The sequence below is a fragment of the Pteropus medius genome, unplaced genomic scaffold (genome assembly GCF_902729225.1).
Source record: "Pteropus medius unplaced genomic scaffold, Ma_sr-lr_union100, whole genome shotgun sequence".
Classification (NCBI taxonomy): Eukaryota; Metazoa; Chordata; class Mammalia; order Chiroptera; family Pteropodidae; genus Pteropus; species Pteropus medius.
The window spans coordinates 506,310-533,802 of record NW_024346065.1 but is presented as its reverse complement, the minus strand read 5'-3'; the positions used below and the strand labels follow the sequence as shown (position 1 = coordinate 533,802).

At 42.4% G+C, this 27,493-nt stretch overlaps 1 protein-coding gene and 1 pseudogene across 1 annotated transcript in view; one reads left to right on the top strand and one right to left on the bottom strand.

Annotated features, from left to right (window-relative positions):
- The window catches only part of SPTB (spectrin beta, erythrocytic), a 110,503-nt gene that overhangs the window by 9,863 nt on the left and 73,147 nt on the right, over positions 1–27,493 (top strand). The window lies entirely within an intron of this gene.
- Positions 14,021–14,136, bottom strand: LOC120612827 (uncharacterized; annotated as a pseudogene).

Here is a 27,493-nt window from a genome sequence, read left to right as displayed (position 1 = left end):
TGTCAACTTGCCTTCTACACCATTAGACATGCTTCTTGTGACAGGGAACAGGGTCTTTCACTCTTTTTTAATTCCCAGCACTTAGAGCCATGGTTGGTACATGGAGGGGAGTGGCTCAAAAACAGTTATTGATTTAAAAATTAAAGAATAAATGTTTGAAATTATATATAATTGAGTGCACATATATATATCTTAACCTGGATATGAAGTATTATTATAATGAATTATTATAATAGTAAGTCAACATTTATTATGGGATAGGCACTATGCTGAGAGCTTTTACCTGTACTTGTTATTTCTATTATTATGCTCATTTGACAGATTTTGAAAATTGGGCTTAGAGAAGTTTATTTTCTCAAGATTACATACCTAGAAGATCAAAGCTGGACTTGAACCCTGATGTATTTATTCCAAAGTCCTTGTTTAGAATCACTGCACCCACCATATTTGGATGGTGGTCAACAATCCATGGCCCTTAATTCTCAGAGTTTCTTTTTTTCTTTTATCCTGCATCTTTAATGATCTGAAATTAGAGAAGTAATTAGTCGTATGCTTGTCTAGGTTGCTTTATCTTTGCAGTGATTTAACCTCACAGGCTCAAATCCCATCTTTAACTTTTGATAAATAATTAATGTTCTGAATTCTACTTTCGACATCATTCTTTGACATCTGAGGATGAAAGATGCTCATTAGCACTGCACAGTATACCCACTGTCATAAGGCAGCTCTTCATACTGCTATACTAAGAGGGCTTGTATTGTCAAATGTGAGATCCACCCTCCAGACCCAAGTTTCTCTTCCATATTTGTCTTTGTTAACCACTCTTGCTTTGAAACTTCGCCCTCTGTTGGCTTCTGGGGCCCAGGCTCTCCTTTTGCTCTCCCAGTTTGTTTACCGTTGTTTTTGTTTGTTTGTTTCCTCCTCTCTGCCAGCTTTTAACTGTTGGGTTTGCCAGTGCACCTAAATCCTTATCTTTAGCCCTAACCTCCCCGCCTCAGTTATAGATCTGCTTCACAGCACTTTGCCAGCTTTCTTCATTTGGTTGTAGCAAGAAGTCTCAAACTCACCATGTAGCAGTAGGACCTCTCAGCTCCCCACCTTCACCCCCAAACCTGCTCTTCTGTTTTCGAAAGAGGTTCATATTGTCACCATCCTCCCAAGGTAAAACCTCAGCAACTTTTTTTGGTTTTTCTTTTCACACTTCCCCATCCAGTTGGCTGCCAACTCCTGTTCGTTTTTCCTCTAAAATTTTTAAATTTGTTCCTTTCTTTCAAGTCCCACTGTTTCTCTTCTTTTGTTTGAATAATGCGCCTTCAGTCTCCACCTTTCTAACTCATACTCTGACTTCAGAATTACTTTTAAAAACATGAGTCTGACTAGCATTCAACTGCTTTTAAACCCTCAATGGTTCCCCATTCCTCCAAAATAAAGTTTAAACAAGCAGACAGGGACTGTCCCAACTGCCCTTCCCAGCTTCATTCCTTCTCCCTTTGTCCTGTGGCTATTGGAGGCTTGTGACTCTTTAAACTTGGGGTGCATTTTCCTGCCTCCATGACTTTGCTTCTGTTATTTGCTAGGCTGGTTTTCTCGGCCATGAACACTTACAAATATCTCTCTAAGGCCCTGCTCAAACATAACTGCTTTGATGCTTTCTCTCTTCCCTAACCCAGGAAGACACCCACTCTCTCTTCTGAGTTCTTAAGCTGTTGCTTTTCACTTTGTCCCCTGGTTGGTGATGTATAGGTGCGACTCTCTCCTAGATTATGAGTTCCTTGAAGAAAGTTCATTTGTCTGGTGCCCATAGGGACACTGGTGTCTCAGAGTTTGGCTCATTTGTAGTACTTAAGAAATGCTGGTTGAATTGGGTGATAGGGGAAATTTCAAGAATATTCAGTGCTGAAAATAATTCTCCCCAATTTGACCTAAGGAAGATTATGAAGAAGGGTTAATGGAAGACAGTGTTGATGGGGTGGGGATAAGGAGTGAGGTAGAATGCTTTAGACTTGAGTGGAGGTTTTCTTCCCACCTAAATATTCCCCAATTGCTTTCCATTTATCAGAGGGAAGAGATTTTTAACTTACATCATCAGAATATGTCTATTGCTAGAAAAATTTAGTTATTCATCCAGAATACAGTCCCTCCCACTTCATTTTTTCAGTGAATGTTTGAGGCTGACCCTCAGAATGCAGCTATGAAAGGCTCTTTGAGTGGGTATTTCAGACCATATACACAAGATTTGTTTTATGATGGTGAGGAATTAAGAAAAACATTTCAGAAAAACATTTCCAAAAATTCCTGTATAGAGGTTTTGTCTTTTCCTGGGTGCATTTATCCATTTTTTGTTTGTGCTTAAGGCAGGTTAAAAGTAGAAAGTACCTTGGAAAATACTACAGCACTTATTAGTTGGTTTGTCCTGCCCTCATTTTTGCCTTACCAGGACAAGACATTTCACCAGTGGCTGGACTCATCAGAATATTGCTTACTCAGACTTTTGAGAGTGTTTTGTTTCTTTCAACAAAACTCTCTGTCAGGGACATACTCCCACTGCAATCCAACTGCTCTTCTTTTGCTGTGTTCTGTGCCCAGTGATTTATAGGAGCTGGTTTTTATCTGAAGGCAGTGAGTGGAGCTTCTAGGCCTTTATAAATATATGGAGGGAGCCTGAGATTAACAGATAAATGGAAGGCCCTCAAAAGGCCTTGGAAAGATGTGCCCAGGATAAAGAAGGGCAGAGGACAATGTTAGGCCTTGTGTGAGGGACCGGAGGGTGGAGAGACAAAGGAGGGTAGAGAGCCAAGACAACTGAAGGCCCCGGTGGGTCCTAAGGGGCATAATGAGGCCAGTGGTAAACAGACAACAGTCAGCAAACTTGATCCAGAGGTGACAGCGAGAGTGTGGTCAACTAATAGCAACTTCTAGAATGCGACACATGCCAGTGATGATTCTGCCATCTCAAGGATTACTAGGTGCCATAGCAAAGTTTACCAGCTGGCCGACTACTGGTTAGTGGCCTGGCTGCACGCTTTTTGAGTGAACAGTCCTTTGCAGTTTCCGGGATGGTTTACGTTGTAGTATTTAGCTGTGCTCTAGTCTTGGATTTTTCATTTAAAATCTAGGCTACTGTTTGTAGGGTTGGTGGATCAGGTTCTGCCTTTCTCTGCAAGTTGGATATATGCATCCTATACATGCTGCCTGTAACTGTTGGGAAATCTTGATGCCCAGACATTCAACTTAAAGTCTGAAGCAGGAGGGTTCCTCACTGTGGGAAGTTATCAAAAGGTTGGAGGTCTTTAGAGGCATAGTGGTGAGATGCTATTGTGAAACCAAATCAGATTGCTCTGGGGTAGGAAATCGGTACCCTCTGCAAGGTGGCGGCCCATACCTGTGAGGACAAATGAGGTCGTTTGCATTCAGAGCTGTGTGAAGTCACTTTGCCCAGGAGACTGGAAAAATACTCAAATGGCCGGTCGCTGGGTGAGCCAGGTGGGCGCGTATTAGAGTGGGTAACTTGGTACCCGTGCCGTCAATATAGCAACTCCATCGGCAGCCTCGGTTTAGCTGCTCTCCCTGCTTCTGACCCAGAAAACACTCAGAAAATGACTGCAGTGAAATGCATCTTCAAGGTGAAGCTTTCATTACAGGTGGAAGGAGGGAAGCGGAGTTGATCCCAGGGGCTCAATACTTACTTCCTAAATGTGCTGGGAGTGAGCTTTGTTTATGCTCTGACCCAGAGGAAGTCACTTTACATCTCACCCTGTTTCCAGCAAAGAGTGCCTTCTGCTTGTTTTGCATAAGCCTTGTGCCTCCTCTGCAGAGGAGGCACAGAATGAACTGGGAGCTATAAAATTTCCTGGTGTCATAATTCTTTGCAAACAGCGGGGTCTAGTGAGCAGTGTATTTGGTTTGCAAGTGATCATTACATTCTATACTTGGTTTCTCTGTCTGTAAAATGGTGGGAATGCTTTCTCCTTGAAATGTGAAGGTCAAAATGAAATAGCGTATTTTCCTTTTTTAAAACCAGATGCTTAAAGCATCACAACATCTCAGAGATAGTCTGTGGATAAAACGTAATGAGAGTACCTTGCAGACATCATCTAATAACCTAGAAATCTCTGAAGAGCGACTGGTTCAGCTCCCCTGTTTTACAATAAGGGAGATCCGCAGAGAGGAGGTAATTTGCCCGAGGTTACAGAGTTAGTTAGCTTAGATGGGAAGCAGGTCTTTCCATCCATGGCCTAGTCCTTTTTCTCTTCCTGTCTCTCTCCCTCCTCTTCCTCTTTCAGCTTATAAAAACTAGTTTTAAAAAATTATAACATGAACACATACCAATGGAAAAACTAATTCAAGCCGTACAGAAGAGTGTAAATGGTACTCCCATTTCCGGAGGTAACCAGCATTAACAATTTCTCATATATCCCTCTAGGGGTTTTCTAGGCACATGTAAACATATACACATAGGTATCAGTATGTAAGGGTTTGTGTTGGTGTATATACGTGCATGTGTATATATGTAACATGTATACACATATACACATTGTAGTTTATTTTTCATGCTCTACTACAACTTATGCTTTTCACTTAATGATGAAACGCTTTGGAGGTCTTTGTATATCAGAACATAGAGATTGACCTCTTTCATTCTTAACAGCTACTTAGTAGCTTATGCTCCTATTTCTCCATGACTTTAAGTCGTAGAAGCAGCATCATGGAGTTTGAGTCTTGAATTCATGATGATGATGTAAGAATCCATATTTTATGTGAGCATCCAGGAAGAGGAATGACTTCTGACAAGGTCAAATGGCATGAATTTCTTGAGACCCTGCTTCTATTTTCTGCTACTACTTATGAGCCTCTGTTATATGCCAGGTTATGTGCTTGGGACATTAAATGCCTTAATTCATTTAATTCTCACAACAATCTATTGAGTTAGATGTAATTCCCATTTTACTGATGAGGATTGAGGCTTGTCAAGCAAACTTTGCTTAAGGTCACAGAATCAATTAAATAGCAGACTGTAAATGTGAACCCAGATCTGTTTGACCTCAAAGCCTGTGCTTTCTTACCGTCTGAAATCTAGGACACTAAGAAGAATGATTATATGTCTAAGCTAAGCATTTTTCATAGCTTCTAGGTTTTCTTGGTTTAGACCTAGCTAAGGGTCTATTACACATAAAGGAATCACATGGAGGATCAAGTAGCAGTGGAGCAGAGACATAATGGTGTGAGAAGGAGGGACAAGAAGTGGTTGCTCTTCAGGATGCATTATTGTCTGTTACATGCTAGGCTGTGTGGGAAACAGAGATGATTGAGACACAGCTCTGTTCTTAAGAGACTTATGATTTCTCAATGAGGACAGCCACACATGAGACCGAGTGTAATACAAGGCAGAACTTGGCAAGTGCCATCATGAAAATTGCTCCACAGTCTCTAGGAAGCTACGATTGGTTGGGCCAGGGATCCTGGGGAGGCAGCTTTCACTGAGAAGCAGCCATATGAACTGATCCTTGAGACAAGTGCAAGTTTTCCACTGGCCAAATAGGGGAGAAGGTATTCCACAGAGCAAATGGGGGCATGTGGGACATGAGTGTGGTGTGGCTGCAACAGAGGATGAATGGGGGCGTGTAGAGACAGAGGAGCCCAAGAGGTAGATTGGGGCTAGATCATAGCAGGCTTCGGATGCCATTTAAAGAGCTCGTAGTTTATACTTCAGGTCCTGGACACTATCAAAATTTTTGAACAGGAGAGTGATATGCTATCAGCTGTGTTTTAGACATCCTGCAGAAATGTAATGAAGGGTTCAAGAGGATCTAAACCAGGGCAGTGGGAATGGAAGGGAGGAGGTGAATCCAAGAGATTCTGAGAAGTCAAAGCATCTAGGCTTTCTGTGTGAGGAAGGACCCATGGCCGACCTTTACGGGCCCTGCGGGACCCATAAAAGACCAAACGTATGAAAATTTACCCCTATCCTATATTAAATATAATGTTTTCGCTGTCAAAAGTATTTGAAGGGATTTTAGAATTATTCTTAATTTTTATTTTACAGTCTTAATTTTATACTTTGGCACCAGTTAATTTTTCTCAAGTCTTAAAGCATTTTTTCAGGTCCTTAAAATTCACTTGTCGATGCATTGTGCCCAATGGCACCAAAGTGAGGGGGAGAGAGCTGTCGGACATGACTCAGAGCTTTCTAGCTCAGGTATCTGGGAGGTTGGTGTTCGTAATCTGATATTTAAGTGTTAAAAGAAGGAGAAGCTCTGAGGGTGATGAGGAGGTACAGAGAAAGAGTTCAGTGTCGACCATGTTAAGTAGGAAGTATCACAGCGTGTTTTAGTGGAGCTTCTGGAGCAAATCTGGAGCCCAGGAGAGGCTGGGGGCGGGGAGGGTAAGTGTCCACCTGACACACCTGACAGTCCTCAGCACAGAAAGGGGATCGCACGAGGGAAGAGAACAGACTTTAACTTTGAGTAATGCCTACATTTCAGGGATGGGTGGAGAATTGGACCTAGGGAATATGATTGCAGTGTAATAACATATACTGAGGATGAGAACAGAGGGAATCCAAAGCCATGGAAATGCAGCTTCGGGAAGAGGATGGTCGATAGTGTATAATGTGAGAGAGGGATGAGAGGAAAGTCTGGGAGGAGGCCATTAGCCTCGTAAGAGGCTCAAGTGACCCTCAAGAAAGCAGTTTTAGTGGCGGGTCGAAATTCAGTTACCAGGAATTAGAGTGAAGCTGTGGTAAGGAGGAGAAGGCAGTGAATGCAGACTGCTTTACTGAGAACTTAATGGAAAAAGGATGGTTTGAAACAGGTCAAGGCAAGTTTTGTGTGGTGGAGGACATGAGTTTTGGGCTGAGAGGGTGAGGAGCTCTGGGAAAGGAAGTAGGGGTGAGAAGGCAGGGAGGGATGAGAAAGGATGGGTGGACGATGGAAGTCTCTGGGAGGCTGGAAAGCATCAAGTGGCAGGGTAGCTGATCAGTGCCGTCATGCCTGTGCCCTGGCATAGATGAACAGTGTAAATTCGTGAACAGTTGTTGAGCTCCCACCACACAAAACACCATATAGGTATCATAGTGGCATCCCATACTTCTGTGAGGCTCAAGCTCACTCTGTGTCGACTCTGTTCTCCATGCCTTGAGTAGCACCTGGCACAGAGAATAAGTCATTGAGTATTTGTCAACACACTGGTGCACTTACTGCACCTGTCCCATAACATCCATCCTTTCTCTTCTTTTTTAATGATTTATTGTGGGACATATAATGTATGTGTAAGTTTGCAAGCATGGTGTATAAAGCACGCATTCTTGGGTTCACACTCTCTCACCTACCTGCATTCCCCTCCCCTTTTCTCAGTGCCCTGCCATCTCAGGTCCTGTTTCTCTTGAAAATGTGGGTGAGTTTGTACTGGGACTCCTCCTATGCCTCTCAGTGCTGAATTCTGGGGCACTGGACTTTCTGTGGCAGCAGGGAAAGAATATATGATGATCTTTTAGGGGAAACAAAGGGGCTCATTCAATGAGTTGGTGAAAGATGAGTCTCCTTGTTGATGGTGATAAGAGAGGATCTTGTTTCCCGAAAGCTCTCTGGGTGTGAATGCACTTTCTTTGCTTGGTTCATGTCACTGGAGTATTTCCTTCATGCCCAGTGAACAAGAGGACTCTTTGCTAGGAAGTTCAGCTCCTGCCATCCCAAACTCTGTTTTTGGGAAGAGCAGAAGCCCAAAGATCAGGCCCTATTTGCTCTACTTCTCTTGGATTCTAGTAGTATGAAGTGTTTTATTCAATGGTAAGTATCTGACTTAACATTTTTAACAGTTTTACCCTTTGTCATTGGGATGAGGTGAGAGATAACTTTTTACTCAGTCTTTTTAGGGACAGTTAAATTTTTCTCTCTTTCTTTTTTTCCATTCTATTTATGATTGTAATACAAAGCTTCAATAATGGAAAACATTGCAGAAATACAGGTCATAGAAAAAAGTTCTCATCATCCACATTCCTTATCCCCTAGATAATCATTCACTACAATTCAATGCATTTCCTTCCAAATTTTTAAAAGCACATATACTAATAAAATATGTGATTGCTATTTATTTTGACAGAAAAATGTTTATATTTTGAATATGATTTAACAGTTTATATTGTTTTACTCATCAATAAGTCATCTTTTTCCCACATACCTATAGATTTTCCTCATTCAAAATTCTTTTATTGTATGGAAGAACCATATTTTATTTAATCAATTTTTAAATGATTTCAAATTAGGTTGTTTTTATTTTTTGTTTTTGGTTTTGTTTTGTTTTGTTTTTGCTCAACCCAATAATACAGAGCTAGTTTTAAACTGCTAAATATAAAGTGATGGGTGGTCTGTTCAAGCTAAGGGAGCTAGGAAAATGAGGCCAGGCTTTTTGGGGTATTGAAAGGCTGATCTCCACGACTCCTTCTCTTCTCTCCTGTAGCATAGCCCAGGGGAGTCATCTGTCCCTTCTCTCAGGCAGGGCTAAGGCACTAAGTTTTTGTCATAAAGTATCCTTAGACCAAATTACACTGCCATTTTGATTTGCTTTTCACATTTCTTTCCTTCCTCTCTCCTTCCCTCCTTCCTTCCTTCCTCTTAATAACTTGGTGTCCAGTTGCATCTTCCCCTCTAGTGCTCTCTTCCAGTTACCTCTGAATGTCCAGGCTCTGCACGCCTTCCCCTCCCGCAAAAGGGCCTCCCACTGCTCCTGACTTTGATCTCATTTTGTCCCCTGCTCAAGTTTCCAGTTTCTCTAGGTGGTGCCCTTGTTAGTATCTGTGGGCTTCTTCTGTAGTCTCATCTGCCAAATATATTAAATCTACTGCTTCCCCAAGTCACTTACCCTACCCTTTAAAGGATTTAAATTTAAACCTAGCTTAACGTAGTTACTCCTTTGCCCAGTGTCACCTAGTACTTATCCTCACCTTCTGTTCACTGTACTGTAATAGTAAATTTCCATTCCTTGTGAGGTGACTTCGTTTCTAATGGAAACTCCTGCTCTGTGGTGTGGCAGAGAGAGACATGCTTTGGCTACGACCTGACCTGGCTTCGAATCCAGGTTCCATCACTTACTACCTGTGTGACCTCAGAAGGTAATTTAATCTTTTCGATCTTCATTTTCTTCCTCAGTAAAATGGGGAATAATGATTCCTATTTTGCAGAGAGGATTATGCTATAGACTGGATAAAAATGTGTGTCAGATGTCTCGTGTATGGTAGATGACCAAAAATGATAGCTACCTCCTGTCATTATCCCTAGGATTTTCTTTTGCAAATTTGTTAATTTTTAGCCCATCTCATCATGTGTAATAAGGGGTCAAAAAATCAATGCATCAAGGTCTTATTAGAAATGAATACTATAACAATGTCAAATTTTGAACATGAATATTTTTGCCAACTAATCATTCTCCTATTCCTGGCAATAGTAAATAATAAAACAAAAATTAGGACAATAATTTAGATGTTTCTTTGAAGTCCTGTGTGCTAGAAATAATTTATATTTCCTGGAGAACAGCCGTTCCCATTCATCTCAAATGGTTCTCACAATCTGATTTCTTTTGCTCTCAGAGGTCCAGCAACTGAGTTGAGGGATGCTCTTTGTGGTTTGATTATTGTCACAAATGTGCACCAAAAGGTTTCTAAGCAAAGACTTTCCCAGTTTATTTGAGGGTTTGTCATAGATTACAATGGTGGTGGTTACCTGGTACCCTCACTACCAAATCTGTGTACTCAGGTTGCTACATATTTGGGTTTTATACTCTGTGTTCTGGAGTTACTTGTTTCTGGTGTTAATCCTTCATGGTGATGCACTGGACCATATGGATAAATGATAAGGAAATTAAAACATGGACTCAAATTTTCTTTGAGTCCCAAAGGAAAACTAAGAACTCTGTTTCCTGCATACAGAGGTAGTGAACTTGTCCAAGGTCCCAAAGCATATCCCTGTATACCATTACAGCTCGCTTTTTGTCTCTCGTGCCAGCGATCCTTGTGCCTTCTCAACAGTGGTTCTCCCACAGGTGGGGCCAAGTTGTCCCTTCTTTGATGCCCACCAGGGAACGAATTCTTGAGGACTCCCACCCTTTAGGCAGAGCCCCTTTCTTATGAAGTGTTTTAAACTCCTGTATGGACAAACCTGGGAATCTTTTCATTACCTGAGTTGCAAGGATTAGAAAACCCAAGATATTCTCTTTGTAACATTTGCTCCTGCTAATTCTTTTGGGGGCAGGTTGGGTATTATGATCTTTTTATTTCCAAGTGACAGACGGCTTTGTGAGTAAGAGAAATGACTTACAGTATCTCAAAGTCATTAGCAAGACTGAATTTTCCTTTCAAAACCCCACAACTCTTGCTTCCTTGCTGAACTTGGCTAAGCGTCTTGAGGGATGTCATGCTGAGCTTGCTTAGCAGATGGCTCAGAGGCAGGTCAGCGGTGCTGAGAAAGTTGGATGGTCTGATGCTGAGGGAAAGAACTTGGCTGTGGGCGCCTCCCTCCCACCGGATCTTCTCTCTCAGGTGGCAGCTGTGGAGAGTCCTGGTGAGGAGGGTCAGGAAAGGCTCTTCGCAGGACCTACTAATGTGAAAGTCAGGAAACTCCTCTCTCAGGAGGTGAACCACCTTCTAAAACAACAGCAGTCCTGTCTGCTCCTGAAGCAGGATGCCTGAAAAGGCAGCCTCCTGGGCTTTACTGTATGTTCCCTGCTTAAGCCGGTGGGAACTATAGACTCCAGCATTAGCACATTGCTTCCTTTTCTTCCCTTCCCTAAACCAGGCAAGGAGGCTCCGAGGCCAGCTGGGCTGTGTGTGTCCTTGCCATCTGCCAGGCCTCACTCCACAGGCCAGAGCCTGGGCTTTAGCCAGCGCTTCCTGCAGTTCTGCTCAGCACCCCAGCCCTGTGAGCCTCTCAGTGTCACGGCACAGGTGTCCTACCAGGGTCCTGCTCCAGCCCTGCACGGCAGTGTTGCTGAGAGGAGACAGGAAGGGTGGGGCTCAAGCCATCCCCTCTGAGGCAGTCATGGCGGTGAAAGAGCTATCACTTCCTTTCCTGCTGGCACTCAGACACTCACCACAGTCCCCTGGTTTCTTGCTTTGTTATGTATGTGGGTTTCATGGTCCCAGTGGCCGCAATAGGAATTGTGTGGAAAATCCAAATTTGGAGGCCACTTACCAAGACGAGCTCACATTTCTCTTCAGCCAGTTATGTCATGTTAGAACACCACGGACACTGATGTCTTGTGATAGAAATATTTTATCTAATACAATCTGTCTTTTTTATCTCTTCCAAACCATAAAGTAAATTTCGAGTATCATTTTCATATTCATAAAAAATAGTGTTCAGAATAAGTTTCCCTCTGGTGATGGGCCAAGGTCCTCATGTTGGTGCACCCCTACTGAACCACCCAGACTTTGCTTCTCTTCATAGGCACCTTGTCTTTCTCTGTCTGCTCTTCTCTGACCCTATGTCTCTCCATCTGCCCTCTCTTTTTCTCTGCTTTTTTTCAAACCGTTGCTGCTTTTTTATTTCATTCACCTCTCCTCCAGGCGTTCTGCTGATTGGGAAGCCCTTTGCCTGGTTAGTGGACCATCAGGGCTGCCCTTCTTTTCCAGGAGCCAACTGGTTCCAGGCGTCCCTGCTGTCATTTGACCAGAGTAGTGGTGAGAGGCGCCTGCTTTCTGGCGAGTTGCCATAAATTAAGGGCAAGGGCCCCAAAGATGATCTCATTCAGGTGCCGCTTCCTGAAAGGGGTGATCTCGGAGCCAGGCCCATCTGAGGGGCATCAGCAGCCCTTCTCTGCCAGCTTCTCTCTCTGTACAGAGAAATTTTGGGGGTCAGGTAGCACTGTTATTTTGTTCATGAGGAAATAATACCAAGTTTCTCAGTTTTCCCGTTAATGGAGGGCAAGGCCTTGGCCTGGGGCTGGGATTGAGTCTCCCAGCATCCTGGAGGATGGGATGAGGGGTAATTTGAGGAGGCTTCCTCTCACTCATGTGGCTTCCTGGGCCTGGCCCAGCCAGTGGAAATTCTCTGAGAACAGCTGAGGCATAATTGATACAAGGAGTCCAGAGCGGGACCCTCTGCAAGAGGGAAAAAGAGCCATATCCAGTCAAGGGTCTGGAAAACTATTGAATATTTTTGCTCAATTTAAGTGTTAAATTTTGTTAAACTTCCACTGTGGATGAAATCCTAAGCATTTCTGAATCTTTCATCCTTCTCTCTCCCTCTTTCTCGGTTTTCCTGTAGCCTATAGACAAGCTCAGATTTCTCCCATTGGATAAAACTGTCTTCTGGCCTTGCACCCGCCCCTCAAAGCCCCAGCCCCTTCTCTCATCAAACATTTCGAAGGAACGGGCTACACATTATTTTGCTCTCGTTTATTCTACTCTCCACTTACGTTGGGCTTCTGTCCACACAACTTTGTAGAAACTGCCCTCACTGTGGTCACCAGTTGTGAATAACTAAAGCTCTTTGGATCAGTGGATGCTGTTGTTCCCTCTGTGCTTCTGGAAATTCTCTTCCCCAAAGTTTCAAGATGTGGTTATCTCCTGACTTGGCTTGTCCTATGATGGCTCCTCTTTCTCAGCATACCCTGAGGAAGAAGTTCCCCAGCGTCCATCTTCAGCTCCCATTCTGGACACCCTATGCCCTCTTTTAGGATAATCTTACCCACTTTTAGTGTTTCAGCTGCCTCCTATTTTTTGCTGATGACTAAATGTCTCCAGCTCCAGACTGTGTCCCCAAGACTTGGATACCAAGCCTCAAGCTAAGCATTTCTACCTGGACATCCCACCAGATGTCTGAAACTCCTACAGCTGGCCTTATATAGGCTCTTCCCACATTCTTTGACTGTCTGTCTTATTTTTCCTATAGCTATTATAGGCCACTTCCTTAGGGATGCCTTCTATCCTCCAGTCTAGGTGAGGCCTCCCTGTTAATATTTGCCTAGTACCCTGTACTTCTCTGCAGCACTCTGCAATTTTTAAATTATAAATTATTTGTAATAATTCATTAGCTATTTGTCTTCCCCACTAGATTGAAAGCACCACAAGAGCAGAGGGCCTCTATTTTGCTTCATTATTGTATACTGAGCACCTAACACCATGGCTAGTACTGAGTATGGGCTTGATACATATTTCTGATCCACTGAAATCACCATTTCTCCCACCAAAATTCCTCCTTCTCTTGTAATCGCCATCCTAGTTGACGGAACCACCATCCACTTAGCCACCCAACGTGCAGAAGTCAGTCTTGACTCTTCCCTTCCTCTAACTTGCCATTTCCACTCTTCAGTACCCTAGTTTTATGACCTGATCTCACCATCTTGACTACCGAAACCCTAGTTCATGCCCACATCATCTCTCCTCTCAACCATTGCAGTAACATCCTAATTATTTTCCTTGATTGTAATCTTGTTTCTTCCACTTTAAATCAGTTCCTCCATACATTTGCCAAATAGATCTTTCTAGAAGGCAAATATTGCCACTCTATCCTTTTAGAATGTTTCATTGACTCCCAATTACTCAGTTCCTTAGCATAGCAAGTAAAGATCTGCTGTGCTATGGTCCTTGCCTGTCTCTCAGCCCTCACCAGGCTCCTGGCAGTGAACTCCAGGCTATCTCTTACTTCCTTCTATGCCTTGCCCATGCTTTCCTCTTACGCAGAATGTCCTTGCTTGCCATGCCTACCTCCTCTTCTCCATCTCCCTCAACTATACCTGGATAGCTCCTGTTCCTCCTTAAAATAAAGATTCAGCTCTGATCCCCACCCGCCCTTTTGGGAGGCCTTCTATGCACTTCTACTGTGCTCCCATAAAGCTCTGGGTATTTTTCTCTCTCTATGCATTGTTACTTTTACATAGCCTGTTCTTATGATTGTTTCAAATACTCAACTGCCAGCTCCTGAGGGTAGGGACCAGGTTTTAATAATCTTTGTAAGCCTCATGCCTAGGAAAGTGCCTGGCACATGTCATGCTTTTTATTTTATTTTAAATTATTTATTATTATTATTTATGCCTACAGCACCTGGTCTTCCTAGGTGGTCTCTCATCCAAGTACTAACCAGGCCCGACCCTGCTTAGCTTCCGAGATCAGACATCAGGCTTGTTCAGGGTGGCATGGCCGTAGACCATGGACCGTGGCTCCACTTGGGCGCGAACCCAGGACCTTCTGCCTGTAAAGCAGATGTGCTAACCGCTACACTATGGAACCGTGTCCCATATCATGATTTTTACAGGAAAGAATGAATGAGCTCAGAACAATAGGATTGAGGAACAGACTTCTACTGCTACTACTGATATTAATAAGCATTTTCTGCACTCTTTCTAGGTGCGCAGCATTATTCTAGGTATTTTACATACTTCGCGGATATAAAGTCTTTGATCTTCACAACCACCCCATAAAGTATGTCATGTTAGTATCCTCATTTTATGAATGAAGAAACCAAGGCAAAGAGAGTTTGTTATTTTGTCCAAGGTTACATAACTAGTAAGTGGCAGAGATTTGAACCCCAGCAGTCTGCCCCAGAGTTCTGGCTCTTAATCTCACCACTGTACTGCCTTCCCACCAGCAGAAATAACAGATGTGGGCTTTTAAAAACTATTCATCTAACTCTTTGTATTGCTTGGTGAGTTTGATAGGGGTCTCTGTCCTTACAAAGATGATTAAAACCTGGTCCCTACCCTCAGGAGGGAAAAAAAAATCCAAAAGTAGCCAACAGGGTGGGTCTCTCTGGACATTTCTGTGGGAAGTTAAGTTATTACCAGGGAAGTGTGTCAGGTTCATGAAGAATAGAACATGTAGGTAGACAGAAAGATGAGCACATCGGAGCCAGCTCAGGTTCATGTTTAATATTTCTATTTCCAGTGTCTCAAAGACCACATTTAATCATCTGGCCCTTTGACTCCCACCCTGTTGAATGAAAGTGGGAACACATTAAATTCTGGCCATTGTTAGCCCCTCAGAACAAGGACTGACAGGAAAAAAAGAAAGTGGAAACTAGAGCAGAAAGAGCTATGACATCATTGAGAAAGGCAGCCATTGAGAAGAAAAAAAGGCTTGGGCCCTCATAAAATAACTTCATTTCCTTCAGTTTTCACACAAACAGGTAACCTAAAAAATGAGAAGAAAATGTGAAGTGCTGGTGTTCTGCCTGTTGAGCTTCTCCCAACAACTGGAATCTTCATTTAGGGGAGGGGACGTGAATGCCTTAGTTTAGGCTGTGGTGACAGCTCAGGTGTGGACTCAGAAGGCAGCCTGGTTTGTGAGTGGGCCCTGGGTGAAGGCCCTGAAATCTGAACATGTTTGCCAATGTGTCTGTATTGGTGTGATGTGGGGAAAGGTATTGTAAGAAAAAGTGAGCTGTTTTTAAAATAAGAAGTTGAATCAATTCTGAAATCTTGCTGGAGAGTTCCACAGTGGGGTTCTAAGGAGACCATCCATAGGTGTGTGTGGACAGGGTCTGGGGAGGCCCTTGTCCTGCCACCATATGCAGTCAGACATGGTGTCCGATGCCTGGTGGGCATTCACTTGGGCGCGAACTTCTTCCTGCCTTCTCCACAGGTGGGAAAGCTAGGGTCAGCAAATTTTCCTGTAAATAGCAAACATTTCCTGTAACTATTTTTGACTTTGTGGGCCACATACAATCTCTGTCACATATTCGTGTTTGTTTTACAATCCTTTAAAAATGTAAGATCTACTCCTAGTTCATGGGCTGTCCAAAAATAGGCTGAGGACTGTCGTCTGATTTCTCCTAGTCTAGAATAGTAACCCAACTGTAGCTTCAGGCTCTGCTATCTGCAGAATGAGTGCTCCAAAGACCCTAGGTTCTACTAAACTTTGTCTTTGAGTAGTAGAGCCTTCCTGTCCCGAGATGGGTTATTACCCTAGACCACTATAGTACTATGGCACCACAGATCAAATCTGGAACTCGATTAGGGACTTCTCTTTAACTGCTAAAGGTTGGTGGATTACTGACCATGTAACCCCTCTTCCTGAATACAATGGCAACAAAGGTGAGTTTTGGTTAATGAAAACAGCAAATGTCCTACCTTACTCTGAAGGTGACTTTAACGAGGAGTGGCTCTAATCTTGTAACTAAGATGGGAATCCCTGACATTGGAGCTGGAGAATGACCTGAAATGAGCAAGATTGCATTCAGTAGGTGAAAACGTCAAGTTCTACTCTTAAAGAAGAGATGCATCAATATTACTTTGTCTGCGTTGAGTTATGTTCATGTGTCCAAGTTTTAATAAAATGGGGCCAAAATTTCCAATTATATTGTTGCTATTGTCTCTATCTTTTTTTAAGGGACTCAGTTATAATAAATATTGCTGTGACATTCATTTCTCACGGAGTAGATTTTTAAAGGTTTTGAGAACTAAGAATAACTGGACTAACCCGCCCTTTCCTAATCCCTCACTCAGTGAATGGAGTAACTTTGTCTTGTGTTGTTTTCCTTTTTTGTGTGAATTTTCAGGTTTATGGTCAACTTATTTGAAGTCATTAGGATATATGTATTTGGAATTCAGAATATTTTAAATTTAGAAACATACAGTGTTTGAGGCAGCATCCTATGATCAAATGTGTTATTTTTGCAGCAAAACTTATATTTACATGGAGGAGGATAAATGAAGACTATAAATAAACCTAATCTCAGTTCAGGGCAGACTTCACCACCAAATGAATTACAAATATATTTATGCTTTCAAAGCTTTTTGTATTTCAGAATTGTTGCAGATAAGGGTTTATATGGTGTCTTTTAAATTAGACTGGAAGATCTGTGAGTGTAGGGCATGTATCCTCACAATGCCTTGCATGTACATATACACAGTAGGTGCTCATTAAAAGTCAATAAATTGATTTTTTGAATTAACATAAACATGATGACATAAATATGTCACGTGTGAGTGTTCCGAGACTATTTTACAACTAGCCCATATTTTTCCATTGTTCTAATTTCAAAATATATTTTCAAAAATGTTGGAATTCCCCTATAAGCTATCATTAAACCAAAAGCTGCCTTGATGGATCATAGGTTGGAAAGTAATAAATAAAGTAAAAGCAGTTGGACTGTGCGTGTTGGTGGGTGAGTGGCTCCTTTGTGAGATGGACTGGCTATTTTGAGGAGGCGTTGTGCAGTTTTGTAGTTTAGTAGTAATATCACTACTAAACTACAAATATCACAGCAATTGACTTATTAACAATATTGATGAAAATTGAATGTCAGAGAAGGTTCATTGTGCCACAGTCTTAACGACCTGTTTAAATTATGAACCAATAATGACTAAGTGATGTACTAACAATATTGAAAATGTTGCCATCAGCAGGAGAAGAGCAATGAGGCCATTCTCTCAACATCTGGCCAGCTCTTTAAGAGGACTCAGTCTCATTTGGGAGCTCCTACTTAGAGAGAAATGAGGGGAATTGGGAGCAGGTGGTAACAAGAGCAAAGAAAATGAATGTGATTTGAAAATAGAATCCACAATAAAAGGCTGAAGGTATTTGGATTGTGATATTAAAAAGCAAGAGGGAATAAGCATGACTTTAAGTGTGTGCCCATAGTCAGATTTCTATCTTTGTATCAAAGGCAGAATAGGAGGAACTATCATTAAGTTCTTATATTAAAAAAAAAAAAAAAAAAAAAAAAAAGATTTAAGCACAGTAAAAAAATAAAAGCGAAACATAAAAGTTATAAATGTGACCTGATGAGTCACCAGAAGCGATTATCAAAAAAGTCATGGGTGCCTCTATTCTCAGAAGATATTTAAGGGTGGCCTTAAGTATCTTGATCAGTATAAATATGAGGACACAGATGGGAGGAATGAAAACACTTTCAAGGCAAGGGATGTGTCTGATCACCTGGTCAGAGACTGGAGGAAACGGAGGTGTGAGGTTGACGTAGCATGCCTCCCTTTGTCTCAACAGTGCTGGGAGTTGTTTCAAGGGAAACAAGGCACGCTTCTTTTCAAGAGCTGATCTGTGCTGACTGACAGGACAGCCAAGGGTGGAATGCCCTGTTAGGCATGAACTCCGCAGTGAGATTCAGTGGTTTATTTAGAATCTGGCCGGAAAAAGAAGGAAATATAAACAGGTCAGCATTTCCCACCAGCTGGCTCGCTGTCTCGGGAAAGTAAATGCTCTCATCAGAGACACTCTGGAGTCCAGCTTGCTGGTTTGACTTAGGGGCTTAGTGGTTTCTCCAGGCCCCAGATTTCTACTTCTAGTTAATATTCTGATTCAAAGCCAGTGTGGCTTGATGGAGCTATAGCCAACCTGGCAAGGTACTTGAAGAATAGATGAAAGACTTTTCTCTATTCACCCACCCATCCCCCACTGCTCACTGGATGCAGGTTGGAGAAGTCTCCCCCAGGTGCCTACTGTGTCCTCTTAGACTCTGTACTTTACTTGGAAGATGGCTGTCTGCAGATATGTTCTGCCCATTCTTTTTCATGTGGATGGAACATGCCTTCTCATGTGGCCAGGATCTTGGGGTTTGATAGTTTTTAGGAGAGAAGACCAGCAGCCAAGTTGAGCTCTCTTCACAGGCCCGTTGGATCACAATTTCCTAGTGAAATTATATTTTAATTTTCTGGGTCTTGGAGGACTGGATGCCTGTCCAAAAACTGGCTATGCTTGAGGCTGCAAAGTTTGTGTAAGACTGGGGAAATCACACCCGGAGGTGATTCTACACATAGACAAGTAGCTTTTATGACTGTTAAGAAATAGGCTGGAGCACTTCTGGCGGGTAATTGGTTCCTGATAGCTTGGAGGGCTGGCTGCAGACCATCCTGGATTTTGATATCCATGCTTTTGGAAGTGCATCTTTCCAAATACACTGTTCCTCTGCTGAGGCTGTGGCGGGAGCTCTTATTGTCCCCTTTCCTGCTGTCAGTATCCAAGGATGTGAAGGATCAGTGAGACAAAAGCCATTTCTGACATGTTTAAGGCCCAGTTTAAAAAAGCCATGTGTGTATATGGTTCACATGTACTTGAGTATACTCAGTTATATCATCTCCCTGTTGTTGTCTTATTGTAATGAGATCATGAGTTCCTTGAAGGCAGGAGATACTGCCTTTCTTTCCCCACGGTATGCTGCCATGAGCCCTGCCGGTGCTCAGTGAATATTAATTGAATTAATCAGCTGCCACAACACAGGCGCACACATTAATCTGCCTTATGCTTTCATCCAGCTACAAATACATCCTGTGCATTCAGCTGCCCTTGCAGGAGGAGCATAGGTCCACACCCCCTCTATACCTGCGCAGACTTTCTGCAGCTGTGCATTGTCTAGACAGACCCTTTTAGCCAAACATGCTCTGCAAAGTGTGAGGCCCATTAGTCCATATACACATAGCTTTTGTAGTACATATACCCAGATTCGAGGGGCTTTACGACTCTCCCTCTCTCCCACTGCCAATGTTTCCTGACCCTTCCAAGGGTTTAAGGAGAATGAGGTCCACTCCCCACTCCACTTCTAGGGCAGGGTTTGTAATTACCGTGCAGGTTTTGTTGTGTCGTTGAGATCAGGCTTCTCTGTGTAGGGAGAAGGGAATTCCAGTCATCCTGATGCATTATAATCAAGTTACTTATCACAAGTCAGGAGTAACAGTTCTCTGCTTTCATTCTGATCACAGCAGGAGATACAGGAACGTATCATCTCATATTTCGCTAGGTGCTTTAGGCTGTGGTTGCAACAGTGCTTTGCAACGGTGGTTTCAATCTTTTAAGAACCATGAAACCATGAAAATTTTTATCTCAACTCCATAAAGTGTAGAGTGTATTTTTTAAAAAAAATCAATATTGGCCCAAAATGCCTGACCACAAAACATATTTAACAAATAACACGTTCACATTGAAAGTCTAAACAATAAACTTTAAAAAGTCAAAAATTATTTGACTGAAAAATGAAGAGAGTAGATGAGCCTCTTGCAGAGGTCACCATTACACAATGTTGGATGCACACATGGGGAGCTCTGATCCCTAAAAACAATGAGTTCATACCGTCAAAGGCTGTTACATCCAGGCAAGTCTGTAAAATAGGTAATCCTGCTATTAATACTATTGTCACAAAAAGACTACAGGACAACCTTTTCATTTTCATCTCTAGAAACTTACAGTTTGGTAAAAATTTAAATTGGAGAGCACAGCACAATGCTCAGAAAATATCGATGGGATGAATGAATTTTCATTCATAGAACAATAAGCTTTATTCTCATTTTCTAGTTGACGGAGAGGAGGGGAGTGGCTGGTATTTTAGTCAAAAGGGCTAAGACTACAGCTTATAAATAGGTTGGCAGTTCCCAAAGACATCACTTGGGCCTTGCAGTCAGTTTTGTATTCTTGAGCCTATGTATGTATTCGTAATTCATGTGCCAATAGGCATACATAGAGTTATCAACATTTGGCGGGCTAAATAGCTACTTCTGTTCAAAGGCAAGCACTTGTTAAGTGAATATTTCCTGATAAGGAAGTCCGCATGCAGTGGGTGTAGCTGACTGCACAGGGCACAGAGAGAGAGATAAGTGAGGGGAGCGGGCCAGGTCTGCCAGGCCCAGATAATGGGTGGGGGCTTAGGAGGAGTTTATTTCACACAGGCAGTCCTGGCCTGGTTTGGGTACGGATTACTTTGGATCTTTCGTTTCCCGGTGCCTTGCTGGTTTTCCATGTTTGTCTGTCTCTTTCTTTAACAAGGGGGTAGACAGAGCAACAGCTCAAGGGCTCGGGACTTCTGTGTCCTTATTTCTGGTTGGGTTAGTGACCTGAAATGCTCAGGTCTGTTAGCAACATCAGCTTCCTTTCCATCTCTGAAGTAGCATGCTGTGGGCACAAAGGCAACAGGAGCCACACAGCTTTTAAACACCCAGGAGAGGTCTTAGTTCAGGTGGGGATCCCTAAAATGTGGTTTGGATGTATTTTGGAAAGGTTTGGCTATTTTTGGTAGAAAAGGGATGGGGAATGGGAGAGGAGACTCTTAAATCTGTCTTTTACAAATAGGAGGTGTTTATGGGGAGCCCTAACATCTTCGAGTTTCTTTTCAATTAAAGCCCTGCTAAATGTTAGCATGAATAACTGAACTGTTAACGAAGTTGAAGTTTATCATTAGCTGCAATTCATTCAGAAGTCATGCTGTCAGACCAGTGTCAGGAAGCATAAGTCGCACTTCACCCTTTGCTTCTCATGACTGTGTGACCTGGGCAAGTTCCGTAAATTCCGTAAGCTTCGGTTTCTTTCTTTATAAAGTGAAGAAAGTGAAAAGCACTCCTAGTGTATCAATAATGAAATGAGCTGTGTATGCCAGATACTTAACATAGAGCCAGCTCCCCCCTCATCCCTCCCGCCATCTACTCAGTCCTTACTATGATTATTCCTGTTTTTGTTATTATAGTTGTTTGATGGTCTTCTACAAATGTCTATTGTCGGAAATACAAACGTGTGTTGCGACCTGACCCCTTCACATCTGAGTAGCCAGTGGTCCGGCTGCCGGGAATATGGGGAGAGGGTTTGGATGGGAATGGTGTGGACGCTTCACAACCAAGGGCATTCATTCACTGGTAATCAAGGGTAACTGTAAAAATAAAGGAAGGTTGGGTTTTCCAGCCCATCATTTTCACACTGCGGCTCCCAGTGAGCAACTCTCGGCGAACACAGCTGTTGCATATTCACATGAGAACTCTGTTCAGCGTAGGGGCACCATTTGGAGGGTAGGTAGACTCTGCTTTCATTGGATTTCAACTGCAACCTTTTTTGTTAGGATTTTCTAAAAGCCTGGCATATATCACTTTTATAATTAAAAACAATCTAATAAAACATATTAGGTTGGATGAAAGGAAATACACCAAATTAATAATGGTCCTGTCCAGGCTAAAATCCAGCTTTGTTCTGACTGCTGCTGCTGCTGGTGGTGGAATGGTTGGGGTCAAAGGACATGAAAGGACACAAGAGGAGGTGAATGCTGATATTCTCCGAGCCTGCCAACTGACCATGGCGGGCAGGCTGCTGGGGTGAACCAGGCAGCGTTCCCGGCAGCATTCCCCTCTACCCACACCCACTCTTTTCTCAGAGCCGAGGTCCTTGACAGCCGATGGCCTCTAGTCAGAGAAGACAGCCACCGAGGCAAGCCTGAAACCTGTTCTCATGCTCAATGGAATATCACTTCCATACCTTTTTGCTAGTGTGAGAAGCTAGGGATTGTGATGGGGCTGTGACCAAGTAGAAATGAGAAAGTAAGGAAACATATTCCTTTGGGAAGAATTGTGGCAACCAGTCAGACACTGATTTGTTGTTTTTGCTCCCCAAATGTAGTAGAAACATCTGTCTTTCTCCCTTCATTAGAGGCGAAGAAGGGGTGGAGGGAGGGACAGGACAAATCTTGAGTGGCAACAGCGTGTCAGCTCCGCATCCTTCCCCCGAGCATCTCTTCTATAGATGTATCTTGTACAGCAGGGGAGATGGTTCCTTCTTCGTGTTTGCCCCCTAATATCCTTGAAAAGGGCAAACCTATAGGCTGCTTGTTTTAAGAAAAAATTTGTCATCCAACATTTAAAGGTTCTGCACAGATACCCCAAAAAGGGCAAGATGGCCGGTACCTGTGTAGATACTGTGTAAACACTGTATAACATTTCTGATGATTAAAAAAAATCCCTCAGCTTCTACATGTCCCCTGCTTTTACATGCCACAAGCAGAGGAAGGACTAGTTGCTGTTCATCACTGGAGAACTTGAGGCACAAAGAGGGGCTAGCGATTCATTCTTCTGAGTTGTAGAAGCAGCAGCAGACTGTGCAGTTAGTGGCCCACTAGTATCCAGGGCTGCTCTTCGTGCCAAGCTCTCTTTTAAGGACTCTAAATACATTATCTCATTTGATCCAAACAGCTGTGTGGTGAAGTGATGACTGTTATTAACTCTACTTTATAGATGGAGAAATGGAGGCTTAAAGAGTTTAAATAAGTGGCCTTAGGCCACAAAGCTAGTAAATGGCTTAGTTCAGAATCATCGCTGGGTAGTTTAACTCCATCTGCCCCTAACCACTAAACCACACTGCTTGGTTTACTTCCCCAGATCAAAGTCACCTTAGTCTACTATTCCTGGCACTAAATCCCTTGTGTGCTACCCTCCAGTTCTTTCTGGAAACTGGCTCAAGCTCTTGCTGAATGGAGGGCTGCTGCTTCCACGTACTAGGGAACGTTGAGGCGTGGCAAGCTTTTTGGAGTTGCTTATGGACGATTTTAGCAATGACCACTCACTTCTCCATACCTTTCAGATGACCTGCCCTGGCTTATGTGTCCACCACCCTGGCCATGCACACGTGCCTCCCTGGGAATGGCAGGCACTTGGCAGCTCTTGCTGCCCCTTGCCTAAGCCTAGCTATTTGGAGTTAGGCCTCTTTAAGAACGGAATGTGGTTGCAGTTACTTTGCAAGCAGCCCAGCCTGATTACAGGGTGAGGTGCTGATGTACTGTCCAGTGGGGAGCTTCTGGGTAGTCCATTTACAGTGCTCAGAACCCTTGGGTACCCTTGCCCCAGGTGCTGGCAGGTGATAACATTTGCCGCGCACTTCGACAGACATAAGGAGAGTGGTATCAAACTGCTGCACCTTGAGAAACCTTCTGCAAGAAACTCTCTTCCAGGTCCTCATGTTGGGGTTTCCCTTTTTCTGCAAATCGATAGCTGTGTTAAGAGGGACCCTAAAAATAGAATGGGACTTAAGAGGGGAGCTGGGGGATTAGACAGAAATGTTTTCCTTCTGACTCTGCCACTCGTTTGTCCTGGGAATGTGACCCCACCTTGCTTTCCTGCCTTCTCTATGTCTGCAACGATTTGAGGGGAAAAGGAGCTTGGGGATCCTCAGAGGAAATTGTCAGCTGCAGCTAGGGACCTGGTGTGTCTGTGTTCTGAAATCTCAGGGTTGGATTAACTGTGACCTGAAAGGGCCTTTTTGGCCTTCCAACATAGATCATCTTTCTTTCCTGTTGCCACTTTTGATGTTCTTGTTGCCTGGTATTGAGCTAGATGTGGAAGAATCTGTCTCAGATGATTTAAAAACTGTTTATAAGCACCCAACGCCTTTGATCACCACGTTCCTTCCTGTAGAGGGCTTGAGTCAGGCAGAGCTGTGATCACAGTGATTAAGGGCAGGGGCTCTGAGCCATACTGCTCTGGTTTAAATCTTGGATCTGTCACTTACTGGCTATTGGATTGGGGCAAATCACTGAATGTTCTACGCCTCAGTTTCCTCACCTGTAAAATGGGAATAATGAGAGTGGCTGACTCACAGGGTTGTTCTGAGGGTTTGATGGTATTTGTAAAGTCCAGTGCGTGGTGCAAAGTAAGCTCTAAATAAATATTTGATGACAACAACTGAATAGCTGGAGAAATTCACTCCCTGTTATATCCAGGTGAGAAAACTTGAGCACAGGAAGGGGAAGTTTCTCCGGTTGTGCCAATGAGGGATATTTAAATTACTCGCCTGACTGCAAGCTCCTTGGGAACAGGACCATCTCACTGTGAGCACATTCCTAGAATCCATTCAGCAACTATTTGGCTGATTCAGTTGATGTTCATAATGGCACCATCTCATTATTTTTCAAGTTAGCAATGGACAAAAAGGATGGAGATAGCAGGAAAATGTAGAGGTCCTATATATCTCCCTTGTAATATATTTCTTCCCTAGAGAAAGGTGATGTCCGTGGTTAGCACACAGATAGACCCCAGAGCAAGAGTTTAGTAAGTATGTGTCAGACGAACTCACAAGGAGGCTTCTTGAAGTAGTCTCAGAGTTCTTTTGGGGAGCTAATCCCCACAAGGGGTGAGTATAGCTTTCTTTACAAGGTCTGGAGTTGCATCTTAAACAATTTCAAGGTTATGTATGTGATCATACATTTGAGGCAGGCAGTATTATCCTTCTAACTTTCATGCCTTTTGCTTTTTTTTTTTTTAGTATTTATAAAAGATGCTTTGAGACCTTTACACTGTGAATTTAAACAAATTCCATAAAACAACAACAACAACAAAAGGTCTCCATTTTGCTGGACTCTCATTTCCATACACAGAAAAGACTCAAATAAACATGTTTGCCTGTGGGGCATTCTCAGTGGCCAGAAAGGCAAGAAGTAGCCCATTCGCTTGAAAAGATCCTAAGGTAGAAATGGACCATTAGCAGTTACTCTCTATTGTAGAAGAGCTTTTCTTCCGGAGCAGAGGACGAACCGAACTCTTAGGAGACCTGAGTTCATCCGTGGCTTTGCCACCCAAGTATTGGGCAGGAAACTTGATTTCTATGTCTCTGTTTAACTGAAACCGAGATCAATAGTACCTTCCCCACCCATCTCACAGGGTCATTAGAAAGATCAAAAAGAAACTGCGTAAGAAATTTTCTTATAAACAATGTTTACATGGACAGTGAAATCATCACTGTCTGTCATCAGCACTCAACTCAAATGCCATCTCTTCCATGGCGACTCCTTTGGTTTCTCCAGCCTTCCCTATTCTCTCTTGCCTCTGAAATCCCATGGCATTTTCTTTATGCCTCTCTCGACACTTACATAATTCTATCTTGTTGTATCATACTTATATCCAGGTCTTAGGCAACCTGAGGGCAGAATTCCTGTCTATACAATATTTATATACGTCGTTGTAGTACTTTGGTTGAGAAAACCCTTTCATTATTTTTAAATAAACTGTAATAGTTATGCTACATCTTTATCAGAGGAGTTCATAACAGTGGGCCTGCCACACAGTAAGTGCTCAGTAAATATATGCTTCTAGTCTTTTTATTTATGTTCAGTTTTAGTTTTAATATTTTGTTTTAAGTTTATTGAGGTATACTTTACATACAGTAAAATTCACTCTTTAGTGTACATTTCTATAGGTTTCGACAGATACATACAGTTGTATAACCACCACCACAATCACACCCCAAAATTCCCTCATTCCCCTTTGTTGTCAGCCCCTTTCCCCAACCCTAGTCCCGGGCAACCATTGATTTGTTTTCTGTCCTTATAGTTTTGCCTTTTCCAGAATGTCATATAAATGGGATCATACAGTATATAACCTTCTGAGTTTAGCTTCTTTCACTTAGCATAATGCATTTGTGATTCATTTATGTTGTGTGTATATCAATTCTTTTTACCACTGAGTTATATTCACTTGTGTGGATGGGATGTACCACAGTTAGTATATTCATTCATCAGTTAATGAACATTTATGTTGTTTCCAATTTGGGGTCATTACGAATAAAGCGGCTATAAACATTTGCACAGAGGTTTTTATGTGAACCTAAGTTTTCATTTCTCTGGGATAAAATTACCTAGGAGTAGGATTGCTGGGTCATATGGTAAAAGTGCATTTAATTTTATAAGACGCTGTATTCTAAAGTGTCTACTATTTTTGCGTTCCCACCAGCAATGTTTGCGAGTTCTACTTGTTCTGCATCCTGATCAGCACTTGTTATTCAGTTTTTTTAAAAACCATTCTAAAAGGTGTGTAGTGGTATCTTACTGTGATTTAAATTTGCATTTCTCTACTGACAAATGAAATCGAGCATCTTTTCATGTGCTTATTTGCCATCCATGTATCTTTTTGAATTGAGTTTTAATTGACAGACAACATTATATTAGTTTCAGGTATATAACATGATTCAATATTTGTATATATTGTGAAATGGTCATCACAATAAGTATACATAGTTACAGAATGTTTTTTTCTTATGGCGAGAACTTTTAAGATTTAATCTCTTAGAAACTCAAATATGCAACACAACACTGTTAACTATAGTCACCAGGCTGTGTATGACATGCCTATGACACTTTGTAGCTGGAATTTTGTACCTTTAGTCTCCCTTCACCCATTTTGTCCTCCCCACCCCCTCACCAGTCTGGCAGCTACCAGTCTGTTCTCTGTATGTGTGAGCTTTTGTCTAACTTATTTCACTTAGCATAATGCCTCCCAGATCCATCCATATTGTTCTAAATGGCAAGTTTTCATTCTTTTTATGACCGAATTATATATTTTTTCATGTTTTCTTATCCATTCATCTGTTGATGGACACTTAGATAGTTTTTATATTGTGGCTATTATAAATGCTGCAGTGAACTTGGGAGGTGGGGAGGTACATAACTTTTTGAATTAGTGTTTTTGTTTTCTTTGGATAAATACCCAAAAATGGAATTGCTAGATCATGTGGTAGTTCTATTTGTAATTTTTTGAGGATCCTTCATATTGTTTTCCATAGTGGCTGTACCAATTTACATTACCTCCAACAGTGCACAAGGGTTCCCTTTTCTCCACATCCTCGCTAACACTTATTTCTTGTCTTTTTGATAATAGCTATTCTGACAGGTGTGAGGTGATATCTCATTGTGGTTTTGATTTGTGTTTTGATTTTGTGTTTGCTGATTAGTGATGTTGAGCACCTTTTCATGTACCTGTTAGCCATCTGTATGTCTTCTTTCGAAAATGTATGATCCTCTGCCCATTTTTTTAACCAGAT